This window comes from Patagioenas fasciata, chromosome 5, assembly GCF_037038585.1.
Source record: "Patagioenas fasciata isolate bPatFas1 chromosome 5, bPatFas1.hap1, whole genome shotgun sequence".
Taxonomy (NCBI): Eukaryota; Metazoa; Chordata; class Aves; order Columbiformes; family Columbidae; genus Patagioenas; species Patagioenas fasciata.
The window spans coordinates 71,506,702-71,531,997 of NC_092524.1; the positions used below are offsets into that span (position 1 = coordinate 71,506,702).

Genomic DNA, 25,296 nt, shown 5'->3' on the forward strand with positions numbered 1-25,296 from the left:
TGTGGGGGGCCGGGGCCAAGGCAAGGTGGCCTTGTGGTGGGGTGTGGGGATGCGTCAGCGACCGGACTCGCCCCCTCGTGTGACTGTACGGGCCTGGGGTGGGTATATTTTTGTTTCCTGTGCATCTCTGTTCGGGTGGAGCAGCTCGCAAAGGTGAAAGCAAGGAAGAAGAGGAAGGTGGTGACCCACGAGGAAGAGCGATCAAGAAAGAGGATTGGAGTGCATCTGCAAGTCAACAGGGATCAAGAAAGAAGATGACGGTGGTAGACCTGCGAGTCAGGAGGGATCAAGAAAGAAGAGGAGGAAGGTGATGGAGCTGCGAGTCAGGAGTGAGGAGGAAGAAAATGTCCCCCTTGGGACAGGGACCTCCCTGTAATCAGGACTGCGCCCTCCCACCCCTGGAAACTGCTCAGGGGCCCAGACATCCATGGGAAGGTTGTGTCCGACAACACGAGCCAGATCTTCAGCACTGGCTGCTGTTCAGCTGGGACCAGGGGCTGCTGGTGGGGTTTTGGGAGGCGGGGTGGGTGAGTAGAGGCTGGGCTTTTGTACTCATGAGTGGTTGAGAGAGAGGGCTGGACACCTCTTGGGAGGTGTCTTGTCTGTCTGCCATCAGCTAAAGGAGGGGGAAGAGGATCCTGCCGGGGTGAGGGCCTGGCCAGCTCTCCACTCCCAGGGCTCTTGATGCTGATGTGGTGTGTTGCTGTAAGTGCCAGGGGTGACTGGCAAAGAAAGTCTTTGTGGGGTGCATGCTGGGAAACTGTGCTGCTACGGAGGAGCTGGGTTGGTGGGAAGGCCTGTGCGGGGGGCCGGGGCCAAGGCAAGGTGGGCTTGCTGTGGGATGTGGGGATGCGTCAGCGACCGGACTCACCCCCTATGTGACTGTACGGGCTTGGGGTGGGTGTATTTCTGTCTTCAGGGCATTTCGGTTTGGGTGGAGCAGCTCACAAAGGCGAAAGCAAGAAAGGAAAGTAAGGTTGTGAACTTACGAGAAAGAGTGATCAAGAAAGAGGATTTGAGTTCATCCGGGAGTCGAGGGATCAAGAAAGAAGAGGAGGAAGGTGATGGACGTGCATATTGAAAATGAGAGGGAAGATGGGCAACCTGAAGCATGGAGCAAGGGAATGTCTCCTAGAACAAAGGGACCTTTCTGTAATCAGAGATCCCCCCTCCTACCCTACAAACTGAACAAAGAGGACTGCGAGAGGGAGCGCTCTGACAGGACAAGAGGTATCAGTAAATCTGGCAAGAGGACAGTGGGGGAAGCGCTCTGGCGGATCAACAAGTCTCAATATATGTGGCAAGAGGATGATGGGGGAGAGTTCACCAGTGGTTCAAAAGTCACCCAGAAAAAGGGGAAGAGGATGTCAAGGGGGGAGCGCTCTGGTCGATCACAAGACTCTCCTGAAAAACACAACAGGATGGTGGTGGGGGGGAATGTCCTATATGGGACAAGGGGTCCCGAGAAATCCAGCGAGAGCATGGTGGGGGGGAGCACTCCAGCAGGCCGAGATTGTACTAAAGAAAGGCAAAAGGACGGCAGGAGGAGCGCCCCAGTGGGTCAAGAGGTACCGAGAAATCCAGCAAGAGGACGACAGGGAGGAGCTCTTTAGCAGGCCAAAATCCCACTGAGGAAAGGCAAGAGGACAGCGGGGGAGAGCGCTCCAGTTCTTCAAGTGACTTCCCAGGCAGAAGGCAGGAGCATGGCGGGGCAGGACTGCGGCAGGTCAAGAATTCTCAGTCTGGCAATAGGATGGCGGGGAGGAGCGTTCCAGCGGGAGAAGAGCGCCCTGAATAGAGGCAAGACAAGGGTGAGGGAGAGCACTCGGACGTGTCAAGAAGACTCCCCCAAAAAGTGCAAGAGGAAGGCCGGGGGGTAGAGCAGTCCAGCAGATCAGGAAGTCTCAATAAATGCGGTAAGAGGATGGCAGGTGGGAGCTCCCCAGTGGTTCAAGAGGTCCCAAGATATCCAGCAAGAGAACTGCGAGGGAGAGCGCTCCAACAGGTCAAGCGTTGTCAAGAAATCCAGCAAGACAATGGTGGAGAACGCTCCGGTGAGTCACAAGATTCCCCCAAAAAAAGGCAAGAGAATGGTGCAGGGGAGCACTCTGGTGGATCAAGAAGCACCCAGGAAAAGGGGAAGAAGATGGTGAGGGGGAGCACTCTGGTTGATCACAAGACTCCCCCAGAAACCACAAGAGGGTGGCAGGGGGAACGCCCTAATGGGTCAAGAGGACCCAAGAAATCCAGCAAGAGGACGGCGAGGGGGAGCGCTCTGGCAGATCAGGACGTCTCAATAAATGCGGTAAAAGGATGGTGGGTGGGAGCCCCCCAGTGGTTCACAAGGTTCCAGGAAATCCAGCAAGAGGACGGCGTGGGGGAGCGCTGTGGCAGATGAAGAACCCTCAGTACATCTGGCAAGAGGACGGTGAGGGGGTGCTCTGATGGGTCAAGGTTGCTCTGAAAAAAGCCCAAGAGGGTGGTAAGGAGAAGCTCACCGGTGATTCACGAATCACCCAGAAAAAAGGGAAGAGGACAGTGCGGGGGAGCTCTTCAGTTGTTGAAGAGAATCCCCAGAAAAAGGCAGGAGGATGATGAGGGGGAACACTCTGGCGGGTCAAGAAGTCTCGATAAGTCCGGCAAGAAGACGGTGGGGAGGAGAGCTCGTGTGGGTCAAGAGGTCCCAAGAAACCCAGCAAGAGGACAGCAGGGGCGAGCGCTCTGGCAGATCAGGAAATCTCGATAAATGCAGTTAGAGGATGGTGGGTGTGAGCCCCTCAGTTGTTTAAGACGTCCCAAGAAATCCAGCAAGAGAACTGCGAGGGGGAGCGCTCCGGCAGGTCAAGCGGTGTCAAGAAATCCAGCAAGACAATGGTGGAGAACTCTCCGGCGAGTCACAAGACTCCCCCAAAAAAGGCAAAAGAATGGTGCAGGGGAGCACTCTGGTGGATCAAGAAGCACCCAGGAAAAGGGGAAGACGATGGTGGGAGGGGAGCGGCCTGGTTGGTCACAAGACTCCCCCAAAAACCACAAGAGGGTGGCAGGGGGAACGCCCTAATGGGTCAAGAAGTCCCAAGAAATCCAGCAAGAGGACGACAGGGAGGAGCTCTTTAGCAGGCCAAAATCCCACTGAGGAAAGGCAAGAGGACAGCGGGGGAGAGCGCTCCAGTTCTTCAAGTGACTTCCCAGGCAGAAGGCAGGAGCATGGCGGGGCAGGACTGCGGCAGGTCAAGAATTCTCAGTCTGGCAATAGGATGGCGGGGAGGAGTGTTCCAGCGGGAGAAGAGCGCCCTGACTAGAGGCAAGACAAGGGTGAGGGAGAGCACTCGGACGTGTGAAAAAGACTCCCCCAAAAAAGTGCAAGAGGAAGGCCAGGGGGAGAGCAATCCAGCAGATCAGGAAGTCTCAATAAATGCGGTAAGAGGATGGCGGGTGGGAGCCCCCCAGTGGTCCAAGAGATCCCAAGAAATCCAGCAAGAGGACGGCAAGGGGGAGCGCTCCAGCAGATCAGGAAATCTCGATAAATGTGGTTAGAGGATGGTGGGTGGGAGCCCCACAGTTGTTTAAGGCATCCCAAGAAATCCAGCAAAAGGACGGCGAGGGGGAACGCTCTGGCAGATCAGGACGACTCAATAAATGCGGTAAGAGGATGGCGGGTGGGAGCCCCCCAGTGGTTCAAAATGTCCCAAGATATCCAGGAAGAGAACTGTGAGGGGGAGCGCTCCGGCAGGTCAAGCGATGTCAACAAATCCAGCAAGACAATGGTGGAGAACGCTCCGGTGAGTCACAAGACTCCACCAAAACAGGCAAGAGAATGGTGCAGGGGAGCACTCTGGTGGATCAAGAAGCACCCAGGAAAAGGGGAAGAGGATGGTGGGGGGAAACGGCCTGGTTGATCACAAGACTCCCCCAAAAACCACAAGAGGGTGGCAGGGGGAACGCCCTAAGGGGTCAAGAGGTTCCAAGAAATCCAGCAGGAGGACGGCGAGGGGGAGCGCTCCAGCAGGCCGAGATTGTACTAAAGAAAGGCAAAAGGACAGCAGGAGGAGAGACCCAGTGGGTCAAGAGGTCCCAAGAAATCCAGTAAGAGGACAACAGGGAGGAGTGCTCTGGCAGGCCAAAATCTCAGTGAAGAAAGGCAAGAGGACAGCAGGGGGGAGTGCTCCAGTTCTTCAAGTGACTTCCCAGGTAGAAGGCAGAAGGACGGTGGGGTAGCGCTGGGACAGGTCGAGAATTCTCAATCTGGCAATAGGACAGCAGGGAGGAGCATCCAGCGGGACAGGAGCGCCCTGAAAATAGGCAAGACAAGGGTGAGTGAGAGCACTCCGACGTGTCAAGAAGTGTCAAAAAATCTGGTAAAGGATGGCAGGGGGGAGTGCTGTGGATATTCAAGAGACTCCCCAGTAAAAGGCAAGAGGACGTCGCGGGGAAGTGCTCCAGCACGTCAAGATCGCACTGAAGAAAGGCAAGGTCACAGTGGGGGGGAGCATTCCCGTTGTTCAATGGTTCAAAAGGTCCCAAGAAATCCAACAAGAGAACTGCGAGGGGGAGCGCTCTGGCAAGTCAAGCGGTGTCAATAACCCCAGCAAGGCAACGGCGGAGAGCGCTCTGGTGAGTCACGAGACTCCCCTACAAAGGACGAGAGGATGGTGGAGGGGAGCCCACCAGTGGTTCAAGCAGCACTCAGGAAAAGGGGAGGAGGCTGACGAGGGGTAGGCCTCTGGCGGGCCAAGATCGCTGAGGGAAGGTGCGGGGGAGCTTGCTGGTGGCTCAAGAGACCTCTAGAAAAAGGTAAGAGGGCGGCGGGGGGTGGGAGGGCGCCTCAGCTGGTGAAGAGGAACCCCGAAAACAAGGCAAGAGAATGTTGGTGGGGGGAGCGCTCTGGCGGTTCCAGAGGCTCCCCGAGATCCGCTCAGACGGCAGCGGGTAACGCGGCAGCTCAGCGTCAATCAAAGAAGAACAGGAAGGCGGTTGACCTGCAATTCCAGAGCGAGGAGGAAGACTGGCAACCCGAACGAGGAGCAGCAGAACTTGGCATGGCCTCTGAAATCCTCCTTTAATCTGGGCTCAGGTAAGCTGGAAGCAGGGGACATAGGCTGGGGTTTGGGAGGTGGGCAGGTGAGAAATGATCCGCATTTTTGATCTCCTGAGTGACTGAAGCGCCTGGGAGTTCATTTGGAGTCGTTGCCTTACTTGATTTTACACTGACTTTTGCATTATATTTTAATGACGTAGAATTTTCCGTTTTGACATCGAAACCTAAACTTCTTTGGAAATTCATCCTCTGTCCCTTCAGTCTCAGCTCGTGGCACTTCCACTGTCTCGTGGCCCGCGTTTCAATGTACATTAGATCGCTTCCTGGGCCTTGGATTTTAACTAATGGTCAGTCACAAGTTTGTTTTTCTTGTCCTTAACAGGCAGCTTTGAGAGCTCTCTAAGGAAAAGTGATATCTTTTTACCTTGTTATTGCTCTTTCCATGTTACGAGCAGCCACCCTCTTTATGATCAGTCTCATGCTTTTCTTCCTTTCTTGCCCAGGTTCAGAAGACCGGGAATTCCAAGCTTCAAGTTTCCTGTGGAACATTGCGGGAGACCTTGATAACGTGGCAATGAGGGAGGTGATGAAGAGGAACAATACCTGTTCCTTTCCCATTTCAAGACGTTATTTTTTACCTTCCTGGTAGCTGTGAGATGATTTGCAATCTTGCGCTAGCATCTGCCTGAAAGAGAACACGGACCCTTTGGGTGCCTCCTCAAGAAATACTTGCTCTATGGTTCTGGCGATGTCCAGGCTTCAAGGGTGGGGCATAGGGGAGTGTAAATCTTAGGGGGCCTCCCGGGATGTCTGCAGGTTTGGGTGACCCGTGGCTGGGACGGGGACGCCGAGGTTGTCAATCTTGCCCTGAATCTCTCGCTCCCTCTCTTGCAGCACCTGAGACCGAGTGGAGGAGCAAGTGTACGGGAAGTTCCTGCGCCACGACACAGATCACATTTATCGCTCTCGCCCTGAGAGACCCGGAGAACCAAACCGTTCCCATCGTGCCTTGAAGCAGCCTCTGCTCACACGCTTCTCCGAGGGAGAAGGCAGAATGGCAGTAGCTCGCCACGTTATACCACAGGGTGCACACTCTGCAGCTTTCAAGCCCAGCTCTGTGTTAGCTCACACCTGCGATTTTGCGCCACACACGCAAATTTGAGTTGTCGCTGGTTGTTGCAGCGTTTGGCTTTGGTGAGGACAGCGTGTGTTTGTCAGCAGTTGGTGTAGGGTGGAATCTTGAGGAGAAAGTGATATTTCCGTGCCAAAACTGGTTGGTGTTTGCATGGTATTGTGGTAGTTGTTCCCACAGGTGATCAGTGCTGGAGTGTTATTGCAGGATGAGGGGATTTTGAAGGCTTGTCTGTGAGATGCAGTAGAGGCAGCAGTTGAAAGCGAAAGGCTGAGATTTGGAGAGTTTGTCGGTGGGTTTTGGACAGTTGTCAGTTGAAGAGTTGGTTGTTTGCAGGTGAGGTGTAGGGCAGAGGGTGAAGCTGACTTTGCCTGGGCGGCGCAACTGGATGGGTGTGCAGAGCTGAGGAGAGCGGGCTTCTGCGGGTGACCCTAAAGCTGGAGAACCAGCCGGCAGCTCCAGACAGTCCCGCAGGGCCGGGCAGGGCCAGTGTCCTGGGGCACAGCGAGCGTGACCCTCCGCAAGCACCAAACAGCAGGTGAGGACCGTGGGGATTTGTACTGAGCTATGATATCTCTAACCCATGAAATTGGGGTCCAGCCTGAGCAGGGCATGTGCGGAAGCTGTGCTGCAGCGGAGGGGCAGAGCTGAGGGGAAGGGCTGTGTGAGGGGCCGGGGCCAAGGCAAGGCGGGCACGCTGTGGGGTGTGGGGAGGTGTCAGCCCCTAGATTCAGCCCCCGTCTGACTGTAGTGCCCTGGGGCTGATGTAGCTCAGTCCTCTGTGTGTTTCTCTTCAGGTGGAGCCGTGTGCAAAGGAAAAGCAAGGAAGGAGGCGAACCTGTGAGGAAGAGTGATCGAGAAAGAGGATTGGAGGGCACCTGTGAGTCAAGAGGGATCAAGAAAGAAGACAACGGTGGTGGAACCGCAGGTCAGGAGAGCTCAAGGAAGGAGAAAGGTGATTGTGGCAGTATTCTGACATTGGGCCTATGAGAAACTGTGAGAGTTGACAGCGTGAGAGCAATCATTAGTGGAATAACAGAAGAAGCAAGTACTGTATGCTACGTGATTCATCGAGGACAGAGGGATTGGTACAGGAATGATACATCAAGGGGGATGACGGGGGTAGCTTGTGGTATAGACAACGATGCTTTTATGGCAGTAACAATATATCACTTATGTTATGACGAACTTACCAAATCAGCAAATGCTTGAGCAAGCATCATAGCGAGTATAAATGCAAACCTGAGTTTGTAACAAATGTCTCTTGTCTCACCTTAAAAGAGAGTCGGTGCCACATTCACTACAAATGGCACCCGAACAGGGACTTTGAGTGCGGCTGTAAAGGCAGCAGCCGTTCTGGTGGCAAAGCCCAATTGAACAAGGACAGGGAAACAGAGCCAGGAAACAGAAACCACAGCGTGCGCCCATCAGCAAGAAAAGATGAGCAATTTGGAACCATAGGAGGGAAGTTATCCCTTGAACCAAACAAACCCTAGATGTCCTTCAACTTTTATTAAGAAAGCAAAATCACAATGTACCAGTAGTCCGATTAATGACTTTATAAGAAAGGCTTGCTGATCATGTGCTGGACTTTCCTACAACTGGTACATTTTAGTTGGAGGCATGGCAGAAAGTTGAACGAGAATTATATGAACAGGCAGCAACTGGAGATAAAGCTGCTTGTGAATATTTATCTACTTGGGCAAAAATTATGTCTACTTTAATAGCGACTCAGAAGGAAGTAGTTGCGTGGGTTGCAACTAATTGTGAACCTTCTGCTCCTCCCTTGCCAGGGAAGGAGGGGGATCCTGTAGGTAGATCAGGCAAAAATGCACTGACCACAGGTGTAGTAGTGGATAAAGGATTGGCTGATAACAAAGCCCCTGCATGTACACTACAGTGAACACTTTTGGCAAATGATGGTTTGTGGGAGTCGCCTGACAAGCCCCTTGATCCTGGCCCGACGGACCCAGAGTAAGAGCCTGATTTATTCCCCCCGGATGTTACTTTGCAACTGAAAGTGCACACTAATTAAACCATGTGGGATAAATGTAGAGAAGAGGCTTTGAAAACAGGAGACTCGAAAGTGGTTACGGCATGGCCAGTGATCTGTTGTGAACAGCAATCTCCAGGCTTTCAGCAGCTACCATATGATGTTGTAAAGGAATTACCAACATTAGCTAAAGAAAATGGGGTTACTTTATCATTTGTTATACATTTTTGAAGCATTAAGCTCCTCTTACGAACTTACTCCACATGACTGGCGTTCTTTGTTGAAAATGATCTTAACCATACGGTATATTGACTAGTAGTTATCTGATTTTTGGGAGAACTGTACTATAGAGACCGTTGATAATGCATATTGGATGAGATGGATTGATTGCAGTCCTTTAGCTGGGGAATGTGCCCGTGCTTTGCCAGATAATCAAGTTGCGTAACCCAGAGAGATATATATGTGGTGTAATAGCAAAACTAGCAATGAAAGTGGTTCGGAAGTTACTGGAGGTTGGGAGAGATGCCAATACGTGCTTTTCAAAAATCTTGCAAAGATCACAGGAACCTTATGCGCTGTTTTTAGACCGCTTGCAAACTGCTTTGGAGAGACAAATTGATAATGACACAGCGCATGAGTTGTTACTAAAATAATTGGCTTTTGAGAATGCTAATGCTGATTGTCAGCGTGTGTTGCAGGATTTGGGGAATAGGGAAAGGTGTACTATAGCAGATATGAGAGTGTGTCAAAACATAATGCAACTGAACATTATACCAGCTCTCTAGCTGCTGCTTTAGCAGCACAGTTACAAGTATTGGGAACAGAACTGAAATCGAATTGTTTTTGTTGTGGGACACTGGGTCGTGTAAAGAAAGATTACACAAAGTATGCACGCCAGGCTTCAAAGGCTGTACCTCCTAGAGATCGTCCAAAATGGGGAAAGGGCAAGCACTGTGTGAGTGAACATCATTCAAGGGTTAATGTAAAGGGGGAGCCAATTAACCCTTCCCAGGAGGTGGGGGACAGGACTTCCCCCACCCCCATCAAATAAATTCAAGTCTAAACTCATGACCCGAGATCTCTTCCCTGGAACAGCTGGAAGTGCAGGGCTGGACTTGGCTGCCAGCCCGTCAGTGATGATAATTAATTACTGCTGTGGTATTGCTTATTCCCAGAGGAGTGTGGGGGCCTTTAGTGCCTAGTGTGCATGCTTTGTTAATAGGTTGGTCATCTACTACCAAATTGGGTTTGTTTGTTTTACCTGGAGTAATTGACTCTGATTATCAAGGTGAAATCAAAATTATGGCATGGACACCTGTGCCACCTTGCTACATCCTGAGGATGCCCCCAGATTTGCATTTTGTGTTCCTTCACTTAATCAAGAGGAGCCTATGAAGAGATAGCATTGGGTGGTATCACCACAAGGGATGAGAAATAGTCCAACCATTTGCAAGACAGTAGTTGCAGCAGCTGTACAACCTGTGAGGAAGCTGTACCCCTCAGCTTGTATCTGTCGTTATATGGATGATATCTTGCTTGTCATGTTATAAGAGCAGGAACTACAACAAGTAATGCAAGTCCTATGTAACGCTATACAAAAGGCTAGATTACAAATTGCACAAGAAAAAATTCAGAAAACTGCTTCATGGAAATATTTGGGGTGGCAAATAACAGAACAAGAAATCATTCCTTAGCCAGTAACTCTTAAATTCCATAATATCATGACCTTAAATGACTTACAAAATTGCTAGGAGCCATAAATTGGCTCCGACCTATTTTGGGCATTGCCACAGAGGAACTGTGTCTACTTTTTACACTTTTGAAAGGAGACCTGAATTTATTGTCTACTCAGGTATTGGATGACAAAGCTCAGCAGGCCATATAGAAAGTATTCGAAGCTGTTGAACAAAAATAGGGATGGGGACGCAATTTGCAGCTGCCAGTTTGGCTGGCACTCATAGCCAATACCGTCCAACCGTTTGCAGTACCGTTTCAATGGGACAAGTCATTAAGTGATTCTTTAAGAGTTGGAATGGGTTTTTCTAGCTCACACACCAATGAAAACAGTTTGGATAATAAAAGAAATGTATGCAAACCCAATAATTAAAGGCAGAGAATGTTTGTATGCTATGTATGGGACAGACTTTGAATGTATATTTATTCCTACAACAAAGGAGAATTTGCAATGGTAATTAACTGAAGATGTGAATTTCCAGATTGCATTGGCAACATATGCAGGGAACATATCAGTTTATTACCCCCAACATAAACTGTGGGCTGAAATTGGTAATTTACCGTTGTAGGGCAAATGCTGCTGTCAGCAACGACCAGTAAGTGACAAGACTGTATTTACTGATGCCTTTGGTCGCTCACGTAAAGTTGTAATTATGTGGCTAAACTCAGATACCCAGTGTTCCAAACACAAGGTAGAAAAAGGAGACCAAGGGTCAAACAAGTTCTTGAGCTGACAGCTGTTAGGATCGCTTTTGAGTGTTCTGTAATGAGCCTTTGAATGTTGTAACTGACTCATTATGCAGCTGGCATACTTAACCGCCTGGAAGCTTCTTTTCTTAAGGAAGAGGATGATCCTCTTTTGATGGCTGGATTGAGAATGCCATGGTTCCTAATAAATCATAGACGTCATGGTTTTTATGCAGCGCACATCCGCTCTCGCGCTGCCCTTCCAGGACCTCTTGCGGAAGGCAATAGGAGGGCCGATGCACGAGCTGTGCCGCTTACTGTGCCTAAAGCCTTGGAGCAAGCTAAATTATCACATAAACTCTTTCACCAGAATGCAAAGTCGTTAAAACGACAATTTCAAATTACAACGGATCAGGCCAGGAGCGTTCTTATGTCCTGCCCTGATTGCCAACAGTCGGCACCCGTGCCATCCAAAGAGGGTGTTAATCCAGGAGGGATTACTGACAAGTACGGCCAGCTGATGTAACGCGTTGTTCTGAATTGGGTAAATACGTATGTGTTTCTGTAGACGCTCATTCCAGATTTCTCGTTGCGGCTGCACGCACTGGTGAAAGAGCACGGGACGTCTGTAAACAGTGGTTGGCGTGTTTTGCTGTTTCAGGAGTTCCAGGATATGTAAAACCAGAGGAAAGCGGAACGCACGCTGGATTAGAGGAGCGATCCCCCGAGTGCCCAGCGCGCCGTAATAAAAGTGCCTGCTTTTTAACACTTTCAAAACAGTGTTAAAGAGTCTGTTTGCCGACTTTTCGGTATCGTTTTCTGGCGACGAGGATGGGATAATCTGCCTGACCTCCCGTGGACCCCAGGATCTCTGGGACCTTGTGCCGGCACCGGGGAATTCCCGGAAGGGATCACGGATCCTCGGGCCAGCTCGGGACGTGGGTAAAACCCCATCAATGAGATAAGGCACTTTCATAGTCTGGTTTGTTTGCAGGCTGCCTGCGCGAGACGTGGGCGACACCAGCGCGTTGGGTCTGCGCGTTTTGGTAAATTGGGTAAATTAAAAAGAAATAAAAAACTAAAGAGGAAAATGAGAAAACAATAAATAAAAGAGAAAAACAAGGGAACAGTAATTTGATAAAGGTACCTTTAGTGATTTTGCTGTTTGTGCCTTAGCAATTGTATAATTGTTTGTGTCTTTAGTGATTTGTTGTTACTTGTGTCTTGGGTGATTTTATAGTCCAATACTTACGGTTAACCAATTGTTTGTTATTGTGATTGTGAAATAGGTAGTGGACAAGGGACAGGAGGGATTCGAAAGAAGTCCCCCCCGGCTGTATTTTGTGACATTGGAAAAGGATCGTTTGACTCCCTGGGGAAAGCTACCAGGGGGAATCTGATTGAATATTGTAATTAATGGCGGCCACTGTAAAGAATATTAATATGCTGCACAGGTCTGGGTGGGTATACCTTGAGATGTGTAGTATAGCAATGCACTACATGTAATATATAGTAAGATATATGTTTTAAATAATATATTGTCTATTATATAATGCATATTACACAATACAAAATGTTACATACGCATTGTATTTGAAAAAGGACAATCAGGGAAAGAAATTGAAACCAGTAAAAGGTTTGTTGACGAACAGATATTGGTGTAGAATACACAGAGAACATTAGATCAGGATTGTCCCTTGGTGAATGCAGGGTGGCATCCTGATGTCCTTATATCGGGGGACAGGCTGAATTGGTATGGACAGTGCATTTTATACGGGATTGGACACGCTGTGCCTAAAGCTGTAAATACGCCAAAGCCTTCTGAGGTAAAACAGGATCGTCTGTGCCTCATTTGCTACACCCCTTTACCTGTTTCCCAAATTGATTTAGACTGTATTTACCATTGTAAAAATAGAGCTTTCCCCCTTTAATTTTTGTCATGTATTGTAATTCATAGAGATATTGGAGCCCGTCCTACCTAAACTGTAGAAAAGACAGCAGCCATGTGTATTTTTAAATAAAGATTAAATCAAGTCTGCTAGCCCATTATCTCTAAGCGTTCTACTGTGATCACCTCCCTCCCAAGGTTTTGTGTCTATTGTATCAGGGCCTGACACCCACGGCCACAGTGGATGAATCGCCATGGGCACAGCACCAGGACCCGCTTGTTGGTGTCCAGGGTATCCACTCCAGCAGACACTGTTAGTAAAAGAGCACATCATGGAACTGGAGAACCATCTAATTGTGTCATTATACACATTCACTGCTCTTTTTTCTGCTTTATACCCCTGGTAGCTTTTTAAAATGGCACAGTTTGAAAAGGATTTCTGTTTTGGCCCTGCACACGGAGGCTGATTTTCCTTTTCTAGGGCCTCCCACCCGGTTCACCGCACCCGTGTGATCACTGCGCTGCACGTGGGCAAAATCAGCTGTGCCCTGTGTTTCTCCCGTAAAATAGTAAGAACGCTAATACAATCGTGCCAGGAACTACCTTCACTGTGAATATTTGAAGGAACCCACTGCTAATGTATTGTTAATTGGTACTTGCATTGTGGATTAGATGCAACAAAAATCCATACTTTCTTTTATCCTTTGCTGTACAGGAGGTGGTTGAACTTTTCTATAGCAGATTCAATCACCTGTTGTAAAGCGAGATGGTTGTCTCCTGTGAGGAAGCAGGGTAGATTTACCCATGCTCTATAAGCACCATGGATGAGCTATATAGAGTAACAGCTTAAAAACAAACCAACCAGCAACAAGAAGCTAACGATCAAAACAACAAAAGGAAAAAAAACCCAAACAAACCAACCCAAAAGCGCAGAGGCTCCTGAACGCCCCCTCTCAGTGCTGTGATGTCCGTTTCCAGGGAGCCCGTGCGGTGTCCCCACAACCGCAGACACAGGTGACCCGGCTGGGTGGTGCCAGCAGAGAACAGTTGGTGTGACCCAGCCCGCTGCGCTGCCCTGGGAAAGCCGGGGACAAAGGGCCGGGCCGGGGCATGGGGAGGTTGGTTCCAGCTCACGGATCAGCTCACAGCGACTGCGGAAACAGCCCCGAGCCGGGACGGGCCCGGCCGTGTGCTCCTGTCCCCCCGCCGCGGGGTCCTGGCTCTGGACATCGTTGCACAGGATCGTTTGAGAACCGTTCCTGAAGGATGCGCAGCGCCCAGAGCAGCAGCGCCTGCCCGGCTGCTGCTCAGCCGAGGGTAAGGGCTGGAACTGACCCTGTAGCAGCAGCAGAGCTGCCACAGCTGCGGGCGAGCCGAGTTACTGCTGCAGACAAGACACGGGGCACAGGGAGAGGCAATGTATTTTATTAGGACAGAAGGCATCTTTAGGAAAAAAACACATTTTAGCAATGTCGGGCTATTATCTTTTATCAGTGTGTCTGCCATGTGCGCGGCTCTGGGAAAGCGCGTTCGGGGAGCTCAGGCTGCCCGCGGGTCAAGAAAAAGCGCCCGCGCTGCGGGGCCCGGGGGCGCTGCGTGACCGCGCTCGGTGCTGCCGTCTGGTGGCCACAGCCCGGAACTGCAGCTGGGGAGCGGCGCCCGGTGCCCGTGCCGCGGGTAAGAGGGGGGCGCTGCCGCTGCGACCGAGGTCGTGCCCGTCAGAAAGGGGGGGCAACGGTCGGACGAGCCGCCGGGAAAAAAAGAGGCGCCCGGCTCTCCCGGGGCGGCCCCGCTGCGAGAGGAACGGGCGAGGCGGCAGCAGGAGGAGGCGGCGTCTCCTCAGTCCCGGGCACAGGGGAGAGAAACCTGCCGGCCGGAGCTCCTTAGGGCTCTCTCTGTTCACAATGAATTTAAGGGTAGGTGACCACCCGCCCCCCTTGTCAGCGTAAAGCAAAGGAGCGCGGTTTGTTGTTCCCTTTCAAACGCGGCTGCTGGAAGCCGCGCGGGCAAAGGGCGTGGGGGGCCCGGCAGGGCGGAGAGCAGACGGGTGAGGGTGCAGAGCGGGCCAATCAGATGGCGCGGGAAGGCTGGGGGGGGGGGCGGATCGCTGATAGGCTGCCAAGGCACGTCAATTGCCATTCTGTCCGCCAATCAGATTGCCGGAGGGGCGGGTGTCGGACGCTCTGTACTGCGCAAGCGCAAACTGCGAGTACTGATGGGCCAAGAGAATGATGATTGACTTGTCTTCGGCAGCCAATCGTGTTGCGGAAAGGGGCGGGTGCTGCTCTCTCCCTACTGCGCCTGCCCTCACTGCGAGCTCTGATAGGCGGAGAAAATGGTGATTGACGTGCCTAGGCAGGCTATCATTTTGCCGGAGGGGCGGGCGTTGCGGGCCTCTGGGCGCCGGACGGAGCATCCAATAGGAGGACAGCGTGGTGGGGTGGAAAGCAGCCAATCAGCGCGGGTCCTGGCGAGCGGGTCCGTGGTGTCTCGGGGTGGGTACCGGGAATTAACGGGAACGGGGGTCGGGACGGCTGCGGAGCGGTTGCTGCAACCGGTACCCGGAGACCTGGAGGCAGTCGGCTCAGGGCAGCCCTTCGTGAGGTCCCCGGAGGCGGCAGAAAGGAAGGAGGCGACAGAAAGGCAGAGGGGGCCTCCCGCCGCGGAGGTCTCCGGGGCGCGGCGGGTGTCGGTGCCCGCGGAGCCCGGCGGGACGGTGGGAGAGTGCGAGGGGAACGGAGCGGCGAAAGAGGCGGCAGGTGAGTGCGTCCGCGGCGAGGGTGACCGTGCCGTTGGAACGGGGGGGAGTGGGATGGGCCGGCGCGGTGAGGAGGCGTTCGGTTCAGTTTCCCCCCTGCCCTTACGGCCGAGCTGGCGAAGCCGGTGGGAGGTGTGTGACCCCGAGCCGTGTGTCCCTCCGGGAGCGGCGCAGCCCCCGTTAGTCGGGGGGAGACGTTTCAAACCAGAGCTAAGGCGCGGTGGCAGGCTCGGTGGCGTGGCGGGTCGGGCGCCGCTTTGGCGGGAGCTCGGGGCGAGGCCCGGCGGGTTCTGTGTCCTGTACGCGCGGCTTTCGTTCCGCGGCTCTCTGTGTGCGTTTTTGTTTCGTTGCGTTTGTTTTCTGGGGTTTATTTTGCGGGGTTCCCGCGAAACGCGGCACGACCGCTCGCCCGGGGCTGCCGCGGCGGTCTCAGTGCTGCCGCCCTGTGGCGAAACTCGGGTACTGCAGCGCACGGCCGGGGGAAGAGGCGCCGTTTGACCCGAAGCGGTCAGAAGTGCCAGAAACCAACGCCAGAACCGGCAGGAGCTCCGGCAGGAGCTCCGGCAGGAGCTGCGGCTTCGCAGTTCTGTCAGCATTGATCTTAGGACTCTGATTTTGATGCTAGTCGTTTTTACTTACATTACGCTACAGTGTTCTGTTTGGTACTGCTAGTGGGTAACAAATAATTGTGCTGTACCACAACGCGAGAGGATAATATTTCATAGATTTATACTGCCAAAGAGTTTGCAAGTATATTGAAAAGGGGGGAATTCAAGAGAAGCTACCAAGTTAATGTATACTGCGATGAAGTTATAGAAGATGTACCCTTCATTAACCGGTTCACGTGGGGTAAATGCTTTCTGACCGCCTGCACGATGAGGGGATGTTTTTCACCTTTTAGATCCTTCTGCATGACAAGAGGGAGACAGAAGATTTAATAACACATTGTTTAGAAGCTGAGAGCTTAGTTTATATTTAACTAATAGATGTGTTGTCAGTGAGAAACTAAACATTTATAACTAACTTCATCAATTATTTCTTAGGCTAGATATATTGTATGTTCAAAATTTAAAACAATTGTAATTAATATGTAGCAACTGTGTGATTATAAGCAATGCAAGAGCATCCAGTCGTGGGAGCACTTACAGAGGACGACCCCCAGAGCTCCCCAGTGCAGATGAAAGAAACATTGCCTGCTTAACGGTGTAATTGACTCTGCTGTCAAGCTTATTTCTCCGTTTCAGTACGAGCCCATCCCGTGGCCTCACAGGGCTGTGTCCTGTGGCGGTGCTGTGGGGAAGGGGCGAGATGCTTTCCTGCACCGCTGGATGTGTTTGCTTTTATGCTGAGCGTGTCCTAAACGGTGTCAGTTTGTCTTAATGCTGTCTGGCGTTGCTGCAGTTGCTCTGGTTTTTTGAGGATGCCTTGTGTTTTGAGGTGGCCCGTTTCCCTCGAATCCTCCGTTAGCTCAGCTGCTCTCCTGTCCCTTCTTCTGACTAATTCCTCTGCTTTCTCCTGCTCTACTTTTTTCAGAGGCTGAACTCTAATTTGGAATTTCTGTGTTTCTGAGGGGGGGCTGTGAACGCCCGATGCTCAGCAGACCCCCCAGCCCAGGCGGGGAATGGAACCTGGGGAGCAGCGCCCAGGTGGGAGACGCGGCGCCGTCCTCCGTCCCCAGCGTGCGGCAGAGGAGCAGGAGGCGACAGCCGGCCGGGGGCAGATGCCGGGTGCGTCCCCAGCTCGCCAGAGCTCCCCCCGAGCCTCCTCCCGCGGCCCCGCTCGCCCCGTGCAGCCGCTCCCAGCTCCGGCAGCTCCTGCGAACCCGTCCCGTGTTCCTGGGCCGCTCCCGAGCCCCGTCGTGAAGGCGGCAAGCCGGCCCTCGGCACCTCTCCGGTGGCCCCTGCGGAAGGAGCAGGCTGGGGCAGGGGTGAGCTACGGTGCTAACGGCCGCTGCTTCTTCTCTCCCTCTCCCAGAGGCCGCGCTGAGGATGTGGCCGTTCGCTCCCAGCCCGGGGGATGCCGTTGGCTGCGCCCGCCTCGGGCTGGCAAGGCTCGTCTGGCAGCGTGGCGGGAGAAGGGACAGGGGTGCACGTCCCGTGCGTGGACGGGGGCTGCTGCTGCTGGAGCCAGAGAGGTTGGGGAGAGGTAAAGAGGAAGAAATGCGGGGCCGTCGGCCCAACGTCCGCTTCCTGCGGCGGGCGAGAGAGCGAGCCCCTCTCTCCGGGTGGCGAAGGCTCCCTCTGCGCGGCGTGCGGCGGGCCGGGGTCCAACGTGCGCGGCAGGGTCCGTGCGCGTATCCTGGAGCGGGACGGCTGCCTGGCGAGCGAGCCAGCGAGGCTCCATGTCCCCGAAGCCTCGTCTCGTAGGAGCCCTGACACCCCACCGTGTTCTCCTAGGCTGAGGACGGCCGAGCGCCCCGAGTTACCGGAGAGGAAGGGAGGAGAGAAGGAGACGGGAGCGTCTGAGCTGTTAGAAGCCTCCTGGCAGGCACCGAAAGCGAGAGCCGCTGTGAGTCCCTGGCCCTCGGGGCCTCGTCCCCGGCTTGTGTGTCCTGGTGCCTCCCTGCCCCTCCTTGGTGGTGGTTTTGGTTTATTATTATTATTTTAAAATTTTGCTTCCCTATACCTCTCCTTTTCTCTCTGTTTTTGTGTCCTGCTCCATCTTCTATGGCTGTTTTTCCCTTTTCCATATCTTTGTCTTGATCTGCATCAGTCTCTTTTTTTCCCCACAGTTTCTCTGGCCTGTTCCCTGCTGTTCTTTTCTTCTCAGTACCTGTACGTGCAGTTCTTATCTCCCACCTTCCTATCTCTTCTTCCTTCCTTGCCCTTCTCTCTCTATTCGTTTGTCTCGCTCACTGTTGCTGGCGTTTTTTGTTCAGCATCTCAGCGTTCCATTCCTCCTTCCTGTTCATCTCTTATTCTTTCTGACCTTTAATGCTGCTCCCTGTCCCATTGTTTCTCGCTGTATCCCTGTGTCCTGCTCCCTACCCACAGTCATATTCTTCCCTGTCCTGTTGGCCATCCCAGGTTTCTTCCGCCATCTCCATCCTCGCCCCATCTCTTGGTCCTGCTCCCTACCCACCCCGGTTCCTGTTTCTCTGCCCTTCTCCTTGTCTTACTCCTGGTTTCTCTGTCCTCTTCCCTCTTTGTTTTTGTTTCTCTGTCGCTCTGCCCTGCTCCCTGTCACTGCGTTTCCTCCTTCCTGTCTCTGTCCCGCAGCCCGGCGCCCACTTCTCCTTTGTCTGTCTCTCCCACTGCCCATTCTAGGATTTTTCCCACCGTCTCTGTCTCCTGCTCCTTGTCTCTCATTTTGGCCTCTTCTTCCCTTTGCCCTGCTCCCTGGCCCTCTTGCCCCTCTCTCTGTGTCACCTTGTCTTGCTCCCTGTCCCTATCTTTCTCTGGCAAGCTTACCCTCCTTTTCAAAGGAATCACAAAATCACTTTGTTGGAAAAGATAACTGCAATTTAAAATATCTTTTCCCTTTGAAGAAACAGCCTGGAAAAGATAATTTTTTTTTTTTTCAGTGGGGCGGTTCACGAGGACGGATGGGCTGCTGGGCTCTTCAGTGACAGCATCCAGGGCGAGGAAGGAAATCTTGGCTATACTTGGGTGATATCTGTGTCTGTGTTCTGTGTGTATCTGGGAAAATTTGTTCTAGGGAACTCAGACTGCCAATGAGTCAAAAATGGCCTGGTTATCCAAAAAACGCAAACACTCCAGTGGCCGTATCAACAGCTGTACTGAAGATGGTGCAAAATACTTTTTTCTCCACTCAGCTGTAGCCTTCGCAAGAAAAAAGGAAGTGTCAGGTTCCTATCCAGCCTTGTTCTGAAGGGCTTTTCCTCTTTCAGCTGGATGTCTGCTGCCACCGTTTCACCGCGGTTGCCCCGTCTTCTGCTACAGAAGTACCAGACAGGCAGAAGGAATCCAGAGCGGTCTGCCCGTACAAGGTACGGCTAGGACGCGTGTCTGCACTTTTCCTGAGGTACTTGTAGAGTGGACTTTAAAGTTAACATTAAGAATGCACCGACTCTCCTTCTATATTTTTAATACGAAATATTTTACCAGGAGTACTAAAAATAAGGTCTGTTCTGGAGCACGGTACACCTGTGCAGAGCTCACCTCCCTCTGGTTATTTTCTCTTCCTGAAAGCGTAATCTTCTGTTTCTGTGGGCTTACTATTGAATGGTACTATGGAAATGATTTTGTACTAGAAGAGGAAAGGAGGTGTTTGTAAGAGTTCAGATGTCCAGAAGAAACAACCTGATTCAATGACAAATGCTTTGTTCTTTTTCACTCAATAGGTTTTTAAAATATCTTAGAACAGTACTCAAAAAGCTGACAGAGATACAGGCACCTGGGCAAATCGGTTTTGTTCTGCGTGTTTGCCAGGTGTTCCCAAGAAGCACTTTCAGCCTTGTAACTGGTGGCGGTGAGTCCATGTGTGGTTTGGATGAGTTGTTGTTTCAATAGTGACTTTTTTCTCTTGACCTACAGTGTGTAGTTCTGACTTCAGTTGGTAAGAAATCTTCCAAAACGGCAGCATTCCTCATTCCAAGAAGCTGCATTTGATGAACCTGCCCTCCGAGTGGATCTTCCCAGGTGATGTAGTGGGCAGTGGCCTCATCAACAACAGGACTGTTCATTTTCTTTGAAACAACCAACCAAAGTCCATTTCCTTCCGCAGAGCCCAGCACAGCAGGCCTGGCAAAGGTTGGTGGCACCGCTGGGCTTTGGGTTCCCGGGTGCGACAGTCGAGCTGTCACGGTCACAGAAACGTGTTCCCCTGTGTGCTGCAGTGCAGCCAAAAGTGTTCGTGAGTCTGACGCTCCTTTTTCGTAGCCTTATGCTGCACTGCAGGAATGGGGATATTTATTTATTTTTTAAAGTAAACCCATGTCTTCTATCTCAGTGATTTTCCTATCAATGAAACTTAAAGCAAATGGTCTAATTTACATGTTGACTTCCATAGTTAAGAGTAATTGTTGAGTAGGTGCAGCATATAATTTATTAGGTGTACTTAAGCAGATGGGTATTTGTTCTAAAAATTGAAAAAGAGAGGCAACTGGATGCGATGAGTGTTTCCCCAATATCTGACAGCGTGCTCTGACGTACTTTGTTTCTGTCTGCCTCTCAGTGGCGCTTTTCCCTGGCAGGTCGGGGTGTCCCTCGTGCTTGAGCCGTGCAGCTGGCCACGTGTCACTGCTCATCGTGCCACACGCCAAGTGTGAATCGATAGCTCTGTCTAAATATACATAAATGTAATAATATGATTGTAACAATATGCCAACATCTGCAAGTCTAGAAAGATATTTGTGTCCAAAGAGAAGGCTAAACAGGTGCGTAAGTATAAATGGATATTCTAGATAATAAGTGGTGATATATATAAGCATAAACAGATATTCTGTATAAGTTTAAGCAGATATATACATGTAAATGCATACGCAAGTGTGTAGATGTCTAAGTAGATATATATTACAGTGGAAATAGATGATATATATGAATCAAATATATTCCCTAAATACATACGTATGTGTAAAAAGAGACATAGGTGTCAATGTCAGTGATGTACAAGGTTTTTAAAATGCAAAGAAATTCTGTTTATAGAAAGGATTAAAAAACTCATTCTTACCCGGAAATGTCTCTGGCGGGTGCACTTGAGGGAAAGGCCTGAGCTGCCCCCAGGGAGCAGAACGGCACCCGCACCTGGTCAGCGGTGGGAGCAGGGGCTGGGGGGCTCTGTGTGCGAGCCAGACGCTTCGTTCCATAACTGCGGCAGCCGGGGAGCTGCTGCGAGCTCTCTGCTGAGTGACTGACTGTGTGGTGATGGTTTTTACTACTCACAGGGCACTGGGCAAGCCCAATTTAGTTTTCTTGTAATCTAACTTAAGTAAAAGCGTACTGAATAGAATTAATCACCCGACTTACAAGGCTGTGTGTCGTCTTTGTGTTTGTGGGTTGTTTTTTTTTTTTTTGAATACGCTCTCTGCTTCATGTTGCTGGGAAAACCGTGTGCTGTAAAGTTCTGCTCATATTTACCAAAAGCAGCTGCAGGTTACACTGGACATCTGTGAGATCAGGTGTGGTTTGTACTTCGCAGGGAAAGAAACAGAAAACAGGAAAAGAAATAGAACGAGAATTAATAGAAGTAGAAATAATAGAAATAGATGGGGTCGAATAGAAACAGAACAGAGCAGAGCGTCGTGCCGGATATGCAAATCTCCTCGGGGCTTGGGCAGGGAGGTGAGTAGGCGGGGAGAATGCAAATTGAGATTCGAAGCCTGCAAATCAGATTGCGAGAGATAAGAGGAGGGGCGGGGCGCGTGGGAACGACAGGCGGGGCGAGGATGGGGCGGAGAAATGCAAATCAGAGGCGTGGCTACGCAAATAGGGCACTAGAGAGCTCGAACGGGCCGCCGGGAGGTTCCGCCGAGGAGGGTTCTCTGGGTGGGGTGGTTCTCTAGAGCGGATTTTCTGTTCCGCGTTGTCCCGGGTGACTCGTTTGCTGTGGGTGATCCCGGGTGGTCACCCCGGTGCAGGTCACCCCCGCACACACGCGCACGTTCAGCCCCGGTTCCGCGCATGCGCGGTGGCGCCCCGGTGCTCCCGCGGTGCACCGCCCGCCGGGTGTCGCTGGTGCTGCCGCCCGGTGGCCACAGCGCGGTACTGCAGCCCGGCGCGGGGAGTGCGGCATCGGGCTCAAACCAGAGCTCAAGCCCTGCGCTTGTGGGACGGCCTAGTAGAGCTGGGCTTCGGTTTGGAGGAGTTTTAATGCACGTGTTAAATTCCAGAGGAAAACTTTGTCTAGTCAGTTAATTGATACGGTTTTAGTGGCATGTTTTACATGTTAATATACAAAGCAGGGTTACAGTGTTCTGTAACATGCATAGGAGGACGTATATTTAAGACAATTCTAGATGTAAACAAGCATTATGGTTCTTATTGGGATATTTTGGCATCTAAACTCTTAAATGGGGGAAAACGTGTGAAGCTCCTGCTAGAACCGCTGCAGGGTGGTGAAGAATGAATGTGGGACAGATCACGTTTAGATCACAGTATCACAGTATCACAGTATGTTTGGGATTGGAAGGGACCTCAAAAGATCATCCAGTCCAATCCCCCTGCTGGAGCAGGAACGCCTAGGTGAGGTCGCACAGGAATGTGTCCAGGCGGGCTTTGAATGTCTCCAGGGAAGGAGACTCCACAACCTCCCTGGGCAGCCTGTTCCAGTGCTCTGTTACCCTCACTGAGAAGAAGTTCTTTCTCAAATTTAAGTGGAACCTCTTGTGTTCCAGCTTGATCCCATTGCCCCTTGTCCTATCATTGTTTGCCACTGAGAAGAGCCTGACTCCATCCTCATGGCACTCACCCTTTATATATTTATAAACATTAATAAGGTCACCCCTCAGTCTCCTCTTCTCCAAACTAAAGAGCCCCAGCTCCCTCAGCCTTTCTTCATAAGGGAGCTGCTCCACTCCCTTAATCATCTTTGTTGCCCTACGCTGGACCCTCTCCAGCAGTTCCCTGTCCTTCTTGAACTGAGGGGCCCAGAACTGAACACAATATTCCAGATGGGGTCTCACCAGGGCGGAGTAGAGGGGAAGGAGGACCTCTCTCGATCTACTGACCACCCCCCTTCTAATACACCCAAGGATGCCATTGGCCTTCCTGGCCACAAGGGCACAGTGCTGGCTCATGGTCATCCTGTTGTCCACCAGGACCCCCAGGTCCCTTTCCCCTACACTGCTCTCTAATAGGTCATGCCCCAACCTATACTGGAACTTGGGATTGTTCCTGCCCAGATGCTTCACTCCTGTCACTTTCAGTCCATAAGGAAGCCAAATAACATGCTTGTGATTTATAAACGTTACTTTAATGTTCATGGTTTTTGCAGGTCACACATCCCAGGGTCTCAGCTGCTGCAGTTCACATAATGTACAGTGAACAGGAGGCACTGGGTGTCCCCAAAGCGCGCTTCAAATCTGTAGGGTACTCTTACCTGGAACCCTCATTTGACATTTACCATCTTTGGTTTTCTGAGTGTATTCAACTAAGTAGTAGTTTATTTTTAATGCATCATATTCAATTTATGTTAAAACACTTTCTTTCTAATCTGTGAAAGTATGCAATATGTTTGAATTGTAATTATTTGCCAGGTGACACGTAGTGGAAATAATCTTTATTATGATAGTGATGTTTTTGTCAAGGATTTTGCTAAGAAAAGCGAATTTCTCAGATTAAATGGGTAGAAGTCAGCCAATACCTTTTTCAAAGAATGTGAGTTTGTCTCTACCTCTGTGACTAGTTGGAAGTATTCGGGTGTACATAATGTATACATTAAAAACAAATAAAGGCATCACTGATGTTCTGTTGTTGTGTATGGGTGTTTTTTCCTGTTGCTTCATAGTGGTCCAGACAAACTAAACAGAACACAACAGCAGAGTATGAGTCAGTGCACCTGGAGCTGGATCGTGTCATCTTGATCTTTATCACAAGAGACGTGTGATTCAATCACACTAAAAGAATATTACCAAATTGATATATGTCCACCTGTAAAATAATCGCTACATGCTTCGGTACAGTCTGTGTAGTTATGACAACATAATTTAGATAGCAGCAATTTTTAACCTGTTTTTTCCCTGGTAAATAATTTGTGAAGATAGAATGGAAGAAAAAGATTAACAAAAGTTCATAAAAAAAAAAATAGATTTTGTTATGATTTCCATTCAATTTCTGATCTGTTTACTTTTGTTTTACAGTTATCTCAAAATTCCTGGATACAGAGCAACTACTTTCCATTTCGGCACAGGTTCCAAAGCAGGATAAGGTATGTTTCAAAATGCACCTTAGATGAGCAGTTACCTGGCTATATATAAGTGTGGCACCTATGCATGATATGGTAGGAAAAAGACTGCGCCTTACAAAGACACGGACTAATGTTGTCATAGTCTGAGAGTGTATCTTATTGTACAGCAGCAGGAGATTCTATAGGAAAACATTAGAAACATTTGGGTTTGCTTCAATATCAGGTTTATCTTAATTTATACAAACTGACTGCAAAAGCTGTTGACTTTTTCATCACTCCCCACTCTCATTCTCTGTAAATGTTCATCCTGTTTGACAGTACCAGGATGAGAGAGGAATTTTCTTCACATCAGCATAAAAGGAAAAAGTGTTAACAGACATTTACTCTCTTATTTTTGGAGGTTAATACAATTTTTAATAGCCAAAAGAAAATTAGGCATCTTTCTTACTAGAAATTAAATACTTTCTTAGCTTTTAGGTAAGACAAATTAAGATAAATCAGTCTTTATTGTCTAGAAAGATCATTTTGAAAATGGTTCTCAAGAAGCACTCTTGACCTGGCTCAGCTGTGCTTGTAATGCAGATAAACCTGTATCGATCACTGAGTCAGCTGTGTGAACACGCGAGGTCAGCGATGGGACGTGGCTGTCGGTTCCCGTGACACAGACGCTGCACGAGCCAAGCGCAGGTTTTTCGTGCCGATGTTCCGTGTTCCCCCCGCACAGCACCGGACAGAAAACGAAGCACGTCCTGGCAGAGCATCAGCCAGAACAGTGTCTGGCAGCCCCTTCTGCGGGCGGTTCTCACCTCGGCCCGTGCTTTTCTGCTGGGCTGTGAATGCAAGGAGCAGCAATGTAGTGAAGAACTGATTCCTGTGAAGTTTTCCCAGGGTCCTGTCTTAGGGATTAAAAGAGTGCCCTGCTCTTATCTGTCACCTTCAATCACATGTCTTACCAGGTGCACCAAAATGAAATGTGGATAAAAGCGCTTATTGCTAAAAGCATAAATAGACAATAGAGCTATAAATGCTTATAACAAGATAGTTTCCTTGAAGGACAAGCAATAGTTGGTGTGTTGATGTTAAAGCTTCATCAGGAAGGCATTTTCTCGCTCAGCGCAGGTTCAGTCTGTGAGCGCGTTGTGCCCCGTGTTGCAGCCCCTGGAGCCTCAGGAGCTGGTGAACAGGGGAGGCTCCGTCACAGAGCGCCCGGGAGAGCTACTGAATGTTCTTCAGGTTCATGTTCCTTACAACCCCCTCTTTCCCC

At 50.6% G+C, this 25,296-nt stretch overlaps 2 long non-coding RNA genes across 13 annotated transcripts in view; both read left to right on the plus strand.

The window, feature by feature from the left end:
- The first annotated feature begins 67 nt into the window (after window positions 1-67).
- The window catches only part of LOC136102759 (uncharacterized), a 44,948-nt gene continuing 19,719 nt past the window's right edge, over window positions 68-25,296 (plus strand). For 2 of the 3 annotated variants that reach the window (XR_011739520.1, XR_010651473.2), the window contains exons 1-3: window positions 68-5,071; window positions 5,539-5,618; window positions 5,930-6,705. This is a non-coding gene — a long non-coding RNA (uncharacterized lncRNA). Of the gene's footprint in view, window positions 5,072-5,092; window positions 5,383-5,538; window positions 5,619-5,929; window positions 6,706-25,296 lie in introns of those variants that run through there. The other variant, XR_011739521.1, reaches the window with a different exon arrangement.
- LOC136102586 (uncharacterized) lies at window positions 15,044-24,664 on the plus strand. 10 transcript variants are annotated; one of them, XR_011739518.1, is made up of 6 exons: window positions 17,070-17,154; window positions 17,624-17,735; window positions 18,751-19,176; window positions 19,724-19,939; window positions 23,986-24,053; window positions 24,615-24,664. It is a non-coding gene; the product is annotated as an uncharacterized lncRNA (long non-coding RNA). The 10 variants fall into 10 exon arrangements; XR_011739515.1 differs by lacking the exons at window positions 23,986-24,053; window positions 24,615-24,664 and adding an exon at window positions 20,383-21,130 and having other exon boundaries at window positions 19,724-20,042; XR_011739517.1 differs by lacking the exons at window positions 23,986-24,053; window positions 24,615-24,664 and adding an exon at window positions 20,383-21,130.